Source organism: Populus trichocarpa, chromosome 5 (assembly GCF_000002775.5).
Source record: "Populus trichocarpa isolate Nisqually-1 chromosome 5, P.trichocarpa_v4.1, whole genome shotgun sequence".
NCBI lineage: Eukaryota > Viridiplantae > Streptophyta > Magnoliopsida > Malpighiales > Salicaceae > Populus > Populus trichocarpa.
In genome coordinates this window covers 23,729,160-23,737,597 of record NC_037289.2, presented here as the reverse complement: position 1 = coordinate 23,737,597, position 8,438 = coordinate 23,729,160, and the positions used below count along the sequence as shown (strand labels likewise).

Sequence of the window (8,438 nt, the reverse complement as noted above, 5' to 3'; positions counted from 1 at the left end):
TGGAGTAGTAGAAAAGAAAGAGGATTTAAACACAAATTATTTTAGTCATGTGTCGCCGGTATTATGATATAATATGTTTTTTTAAAGTATTTTTTATTTAAAAATATATAAAAATATTTTTATATTTTATATCATCATATTAAAATACTTTATCTTGATATCTTTTAAAGGCAAATATATTTTTTTAAAAAACTTATCCTAAAGACTTGCTGTGAAATTCTTATAAACGGACCTATCCTAATCAAACAATTTTTTTTAATCTGCAGCAATGAATTCACATTTACTTTACTTTATGCTTAATTAATATTGTTCTGAATATTTTTTTTTTCTCTTTAACCTATTTGTTAAACAGGTGTGTTCAACGAAGCTTGGATATTTATTTTTTGTAGATAGCAAACACATACATAGATATATAAAGAAAAAAAACATGGAATTTGAAACTGAGGTAAATATTTTTAATTTTTGTAGACAATAAACACTAATTTTAGATAGATATAATTCCAATAATAAAAAGAAAGACTTGCTGTCCCACCATCTCTACCTCTTAATAAGCATAATTTAAATACATCAAAAACTTATGCTCAACCAGTTATGTGAAAGACATGTCATTTGCTATAAAGGAAAACCTAGCAGGGTCAAAAAGGGTATTGACTCAATCACCATCCAGATATGCGAGTGGGGCTTTATTATCCCACATCGACAAGATAGAAAGGGAGGGTCTCAGACCTTGCTATAAAATAGAGAAAGTAATCCACTACAAATCATGATCCTTCAGGGTTTAACGGGATATGATGAGTGGTCAATGCTCGCATATAAACATGCGAGATGGGTGTCCAGCCCACTCCCTGGTTACGACAACAGGGCACTCCCATCTTCACCTATCTGATCCCTAGCTGAAGGCATCCCATAAAATCTTAAAAACATTATAAATATTTGCCTCGGAAATATTTTTGATTTAAGTTAAGGGTAGAACTTATTTTATGTTGGGTATGGTTGCGTTGTTTGATCTAAAAATAAAACAAGCTTGAAAGATTTGTGAAGTTGTACGTTTTTCTTGCGATTAGGTTGCCTAGCTCGGGTTCTGGACTGAAGTTTTTGCTTTCCTCTTTCACTTGCTCGACTAGTCATTGCCTTGGTCGTGTTCTATTGAGGTCTGGTTCACTGGGCCGGGCTAGCTGAATTGGGGGCCGAGTTTCAGATGACTGTCGATTTCGGCTTGGGGTGGGTAAATGTGGGTAGATCCTGTACGAATTACAAGGCAATAACTACTCAAACCTTGAGCCCAAATACCAAACTCGGCTAGCTGCTACAATTATGAAGCTATTAATGGCCCAAAATACTGTAGGGGAGTGACAACAACATGCTCACTTGTTTTTGGTCAACAAAAATCAGAACAATAAATCCTATTTTACTTTCTTTTTTCTTTTTGGAGAATGATCCCATGTAACTTAGATTACAAACAGTATAAAGTTCGATGTAGTCTTGTGACAGATTAGTGGCTTTTATTGTATTTATTAGTCTAAGATGCTGTTTGAAATTTCCACAAAAGGTACCTCTGCTGCAGCTAATATTTTGTTTCATTTCTTCTTGCCCTAGCTCTTTGCAAATTCCTTTGGGTTCAAAGAATGCATTCCTAAATTTACATCCCATAAATGATTATTCCTCCTCCTTCCCTCTTAGACACTGAGCCATCCTGGCTTTCTAGGAAATGCTAATGTTAGACTCCGTTCTGAAAACTCTGAGAAATATCCCAGCTCACAAGCCTACGGAAAAAATTCAAAAAAGGAAATGAAAATTGTAAGCATTATAAAAAAATTCAACAAGAAAATGAAAGGAATTAAACAAAATCACTTAAATGATAAAATTCCTCCCCTGTTTGATACAAGGAAAGGAAACCGAGATGACACTATGATCTTTACCGTACCTGATCTTTTCCGATAACAAGATAATACCTGATTACAGAAAAAGGAGACCAAGATGAAATCATAACCATTCCTTTCAACAAATTCTTTCGTTCCCTGTAAAGCCATGCCTTTCTAGATCTCAGATGACATGGATGGGATTGGCCAGGGACAAAAACGCATAGAAGAGGGACAGTAGGAAGTAATAGAAGATTTTGAAGGAATAAGATAAAGAATCAGTAAAACTAATCTAATCTCCTAGCAGAGAGCTGCAAACCAACTTTGGCTTGATGTCATGTTCCAAACCATGTAGATGTTGGTTGGCTGGCAGGACTTTGCTAGGAGATCAAGCCAGTTTCCTTGGTGGTTCGGTCTTCCTTATAACTTGTTGGTTTGTTTAACACACAGTCCATCAGGGCAAGGGTTCAAGGCTAGTTAGAGAGAAGGTAATTACCACAGCTTCCTCTCTTATTTTTTCTCACTGCCTTTCCCATCTCTCCAAAGTCTTCTCTTGCCTTCTCTTTATCCTCTACTATGGATTTTTGTCCCAGCTAATCTCACCCATCTATTATTCACAGAGGACTGTTCTTCCTCTCTGTTTGCAACGATAATTCAGAAATCAGATGTCAGAAATCTCAAATAAAGAACGTAAAATAAACTACATCACAATTCACAGGGAACAATGAATTGCAATAAAAAAAACCTGTCTATAACCCATTAATCATGTAATGAAACTTAAGTAATATGTACCTGACTCCTTCTTCTTTTAATCCATGGAATTCATGTTCCTCGTCGCATATGTTAAACTTCAGTATAATGCTGTATTTTATAAGAGAAATTACAGCAGAGGAGTTTCGGTTAGGGCCGCGTTTACTCAGGCCTCTAGCACGGTTTCTTGGAAATTGCATCGTAATCACTTGTATTCCCACTACTTCACGCATAACTTGTAGGAAAATGAAAGGAAAATGCTGTGGTGTGAAACGAAAATTAGGTATTTCTCTCTCTCAAAAGAGTAATTAGTAGGATATAATATAACTAATTACTATTCATGCATTGAAAAAATTACTAGAAAAAAATATTAGGTATATATAATATAATATAATTATTTATGATATACCGAATAATTTCTTCAAAACAATAACATGCACGACTGCTCTCCGAATAAGTCTCGTGAAAACCATGTTGGATTTAATTTTAAAGTTAAAGTGGTTTTTAGTTTTTTTTGGGTGTTTTCTAGGAGTATATAACTATTAAAGATGTATTTATCTTTTAAATTTTTTAAATTATATATATATATATATATATATATATATATATATATATATATCTTATACTAGTATAAATGTATATGTTCAAGTATTGTATAAGTCCAGCAAAATAAAAGTTTCCTTCTTACGTACCTTCTCCCCTAGTTATTTTCCAGCAAACCAAACTTAAAAAGAAATGGCAATGTTGTTGATTCAAAATCTTCAAACTCAGAAACCACTAGGAAATTGCAGGAATCAAGTAAACTGTAGATATGCCAATCATGCACGTAAAAATCAAGGTGAAGCACATTTTGATGGTATAGTCTCCAACTGTTCTACCGCAGCTGCAATTGTTTAAGAAAAAAATTATCAACATCAACTTTAATTTGTTTAATTAGTTTACTCTGATGTGCACCCGCGTACGTACACTATATATTAATTACTCAATTTTTCCTTTTTTATTCTTAAACATAGATTCAAGTTTTAATATAAATATAATTTATTTATTATTTGTATTGCCACATGATAGATGGTTTTCCAACTTATTATATATTTAAATTGAGTCTGCGAGTCAAAACTAAAATTCTTTATTAGTAAGAAATAATGTAGAGCTCACAATTTGTAGACTTTTTCTATAAAAATGGTCGCATGTTCGTGGTTTTTGGAAGGGAAGGAGAGATAAAATAAGATGAAATCAGAGAGAGAGAGAGGGAGGGAGGGAGGGAGGGAGACTAAGCTAATATATTAGCAGTTTTGGAAAAAATCAAAATATTAACATAGGATTGGTTTATTTTGAATTATTAAGCATAATATGTTAACATATATGCTTCTTTTGGAAGACAAAAACTGAAAAGCAATATATAACACGAAATATTTTACACGAATCTTACTTCACTGCCATACAACCAGTCCTCCTCTCAAGCTGTTTCATCTTTTTCTTCCCTTAATAAAAAATATATCTGCCCTAATTTTATTAACCCATGCCTATTTTTGTTTTAGACCTATTTTTTTTTAATAAAAAGTAGAATTGGTAACGAAAACACACACTGATTTTAAATTCGATATATTTCAAGTATTTTTTTTCTACACACATAGAAGAAAGGTTTTGAATCATAACAATATTTATATGTGAAATGTTATCATATATGTATAAATATTTCCTACAAAATTCAGTTTAGAAACCGACTAAAAAGTTGATATAGCCTCGATAATGATGGGTGAGAAAATGATGGGGAAACAATAATTAGTGAGGATATGGTGACGGCTTCAATTCCCATGAAAAGACAGTGCGTCACAACCCACAAAAAATAAAAATTAAAACATTAAGAAAAGAAATTTTTTAATTGTTGACTGAGTGTTTGTTTTGTTTTGTAATAGTTTTTACAATTATAGTTTAAAAAATTAGGTTTAAAAATATACTTTTAGTTGTGGTTTTAAAAAAATATTTTTTAAAAATACATAGTTAAAACTACTTGAGATGTATTTTTACTTGTAAAATAAATAAAAAAACATATTTTTTTGAATGAAAAACATATTATTTTAATTTTTATAAAATCAATATTTAAAATATAAAAATTATTTAATTAACCAAATATTTTTTTTTTCATGATGAAACACGATACCAAACATTCTCGAAGTTGCGCAACAACCTCAGCTTCGCATGGCATCCTTTTCCACTATCCAATCGGACATGCTTCCTTCTTGCCCCTTCCATACTGTTTTTGCAAATTCTTTCCACCTAACAAAGAACCCCTCCCCTTTTTGAGAGGGAGCAAATTATAAACATCTTTAAAAAAGAAAACCAGAACATACCTTATTTCAGTGGATTGCACCGTGGCCTTGTCAGAGCAAATTAACAATATGGGCGAGACTGGCGAGGGACAAAAATGCATAAGAGAAAAAGAAGGGGCGTAGATATCGATCTTTCTCTTCCCCTTCCCTACCCCTGTACATCTCTCTTATGCCATTTTTGTCCCTTGCCGGTCGCATCCATGAATAGGGCACAAGCACTGAGACCAAGGAGCATGCACACCAGCAGTAGATCCTCCTCCTCGTTGCATGTCGAACTAGGATTAGACGTTCTTTAATAGAAGGAAATTGGTGCCCCACCCGCGTTTTTTTAGAAAAAGGCCGGCAGTTGTGGTTGCCATGAAAGTTCTTCGATATTACTCTCCAGCCTATGGATGCAAATCATGCAATACCAACCACGGAAACGGAATTACTTTCTTTTTCAATATATATTTTCTATACGTTGAAGGAAAAGAGTAAGAATTAGGATATTAAAGATTATTTTAATAAAATCGAAAATAAAAGAAGGAAAAAACATTAACTTCCTCCAACAGCTGTTAGGAATTTCCTCGCAAATTAACCGAGCAGACACGGGAGCTACGCGGGTATTATACAAGACCAGACAATTATGATAAAAGTCATACAACAGGAGGATGCCCGATCCTCTCTTTTTTTAAGGTTGGGTTTTGGACCTCACGACCCGTCAATGAGCATTCTCAGAAGCCTCTCTTTGTAACTAAAAAGAAAAGAAAATAAAAGAAAAGAAAGTCCCCCGCCAGCAATTAAAGTCCGCTCACTCAACCACTCTTTCCTTTTCCCTTTCCTCGTTATATTTTACAAATTCTTTTTAAATTGTGCATTTGACAAATGAAACCACAGGGAAATTACTAGAATTAAAAGTCATGTAGACATCGCCAACGTGGCACTAAAAAATCTTCTCTATACTAAAACAGTGCAAACCTTTTTTTTTTTCTCTCCTTTTCACAACCTCTTATTTTTTTTCTTTTTTTCATTTTGTCATATTTTTTCTTAATTTTATAATTAAATTTTTTTAATAATCATCTGAATTACTTTTAAATTAGTCAAATCAACTGAATCTCAACATACCAACTATCGCATGTTTAATTTTAGACTTGGGTTATGCAAGAAATTCAGTTTCTAGATTTTAATTTCATTCTTTTTTTTCTCAATCTCATCCTCGATATTCTTTTTTATAAATTAGCCGGGTTATTTTTGGACCGACCAAGTCGATTGAGTCATGTCGAGGAGACACTCATACAATTTAATATAAAACTCAGGTTAAACAAGGATTTGGGTTGAATTGTTTTTTTCCCTGTCAATCTAGTTTTTTTTTCTCAATTTCATTTTCATTTTTTTTTACTGATATGTCAAGTTACCATTGGATCGGCCAAGTCGGCTAGGTTACGCTAAGACAAGTACCATATGACTTAATTTTAAATTTGGGCTAAGCAACAAGTCGGGTTTAGAGGTTTCAAGGTTATCTCAATGGACTGAGTTTAATAAAAATAAAAAATAGTTCTTCATGGCTTGAATATTTTTTGTTACGTTTATTTTTTTTATCTGACTTGCAACTTAGCGCAAGGCTGTAAACTAGTGAAACCAAAAATACAATTTGGACCTGTAGTTTTCAACAATTATAACGGAGATCTTATTGTTTAAAAAATCTCAAAATCAACTTTAATTGTTCATTTCACCTAATTAATTTGCATATCTTGCTATTAATTAGTAACAATGTATATATAGTTAACAGAGAACTCATTTTCTATTTTTCCCTGAGCTCTTATGAATTTCTTTGAGATATTATTAAGTGTTCCCGATGAAGTCATTTTGAAGTTTTGGATGTAAAAGATGAGAGAAAATATGATAAAGAAATAAAAAATAAAGAAACGAGTGATTTTATTAATATCATTTAGCAATTTTACTTCGAATTGCAAAGCTATAGACTGATATTGATGCTTTTCGGCTGCCGTGTTTGATGGAAGCATACAATAGAGAGGGCCCTAAAAATTCCTTCTAAAAGTTAGAAGTAAAATCACTTGAAATCCCTTGTAAGAGGCAGCTGAAGGTTCCTAGCAATAACTAATTCTATTAAAGTATAATTTCAACGGTATTTATGTTTTCAATCACTTGTGGAGCTAGCGTACGTTGACGGCTTCAAGTCTCTTGAAAAAGACAAGACTTAATCACCTAAAATTAATCCCTTTTATTTATTTATTTTTTCAAATTAAGATAAACTCTTAATTTTTAAAAATCTTAACTTAATTATTTTAGATTAATTTCTAATAAAAATATATATCATTTTGTCAATCTTACTGGGCATGAAACATGACATTTGTCTTTAAACAAGCGTTTAGAAACATGAAATTTATATATCATAAGAAAATTAAAATTAATGTCTTGGAAAAGATAATAAGAAAAAACTACAATTAATTCATTTACGGCAAGGAAAACCGATATTGAAAAATAAATAAAAAAAAAAAGTTAAGGACATGATCTTGAGGGAGGGGTTTCTTCAATAATATTCAGAGCTTAATTTTCCGAACAAGTTGCAAGCAATCCGTCTCCAAATCTACAAGGTTGAAGAAACCCTAAACAATTTCTTTCTCCCTTTCCAGGTTCCTTCAAACCCACATATCCCACATAAACCCACTTCATGACGGTACTGATTTGATGTGGGCAACCGCAGCTGTCGTGGCGGTGGTTATTTCCCGTCCTTTTCTTTTCTTCCATCTGCTCCTCTTACTGTGACGGTTTTTGATGGGTTTTAACGTTGGTCATGGCGATTGTAGATTCAAAATCTTCGAACCCGGTTTTTTATATATTTTATGCTCTCGCTATGCATTTTATATATTCTGATATCAATATCAGCTTTATTTAGTACGGTTTACTTTGTTGCGCACACATGTACAGTAGTAATTACTTGAAGAAATCAAGTTAAAAAATATCTTTTTTTTATTCCAACAAATACCTTCATGTTTTACTGCACATATAATTTATTTATTTATTTTTCGTCTTGCAGCATGATAGATGGGTTTTTCAACTCAATAATATATCTAAATTGAGTCTGCGAATCAAAACTAAAATACCTTGTTGGTAAAAAATAATTAATGTAGATATAAAACTTGGTCGTATATCTGTAGTTTTTGGAAGGAAAAGAAAGATAAAAAATAATGTGAAGATGGAGAGAGAGGGAGATTAAGCATAGGATTATATTTGTTTCCTTTTAGCAGCTTTGGAACAAATAAAAAAACATAGGAATATTGTTGTTCAGGTTTTTTCTTCAAAGAAGAATGTCATGGACCATTTGGAAACCGTGCAAGTTACCATATACAGATGCTTCTTTAAGAAAACATTTCCAGTCCTGCAAAGGGTTAACTGGTCACTGCCATACATATAGATATTCCGTGCAAAAATTTGGTTCAAACAGCGACTAAAAAGTTGCTGCGGCCTCAATAATGATAAATGGGTGAGAAAATGATGA

The 8,438-nt window shown here is 32.5% G+C and overlaps 1 non-coding gene across 1 annotated transcript; it reads left to right on the top strand.

Annotated features, from left to right (window-relative positions):
• The first annotated feature begins 783 nt into the window (after nt 1-783).
• Nucleotides 784-890, top strand: LOC112327673 (small nucleolar RNA Z279/snoR105/snoR108). Its single transcript, XR_002982097.1, has one exon. It is a non-coding gene; the product is annotated as a small nucleolar RNA Z279/snoR105/snoR108 (small nucleolar RNA).
• Nucleotides 891-8,438: the final 7,548 nt, after the last annotated feature.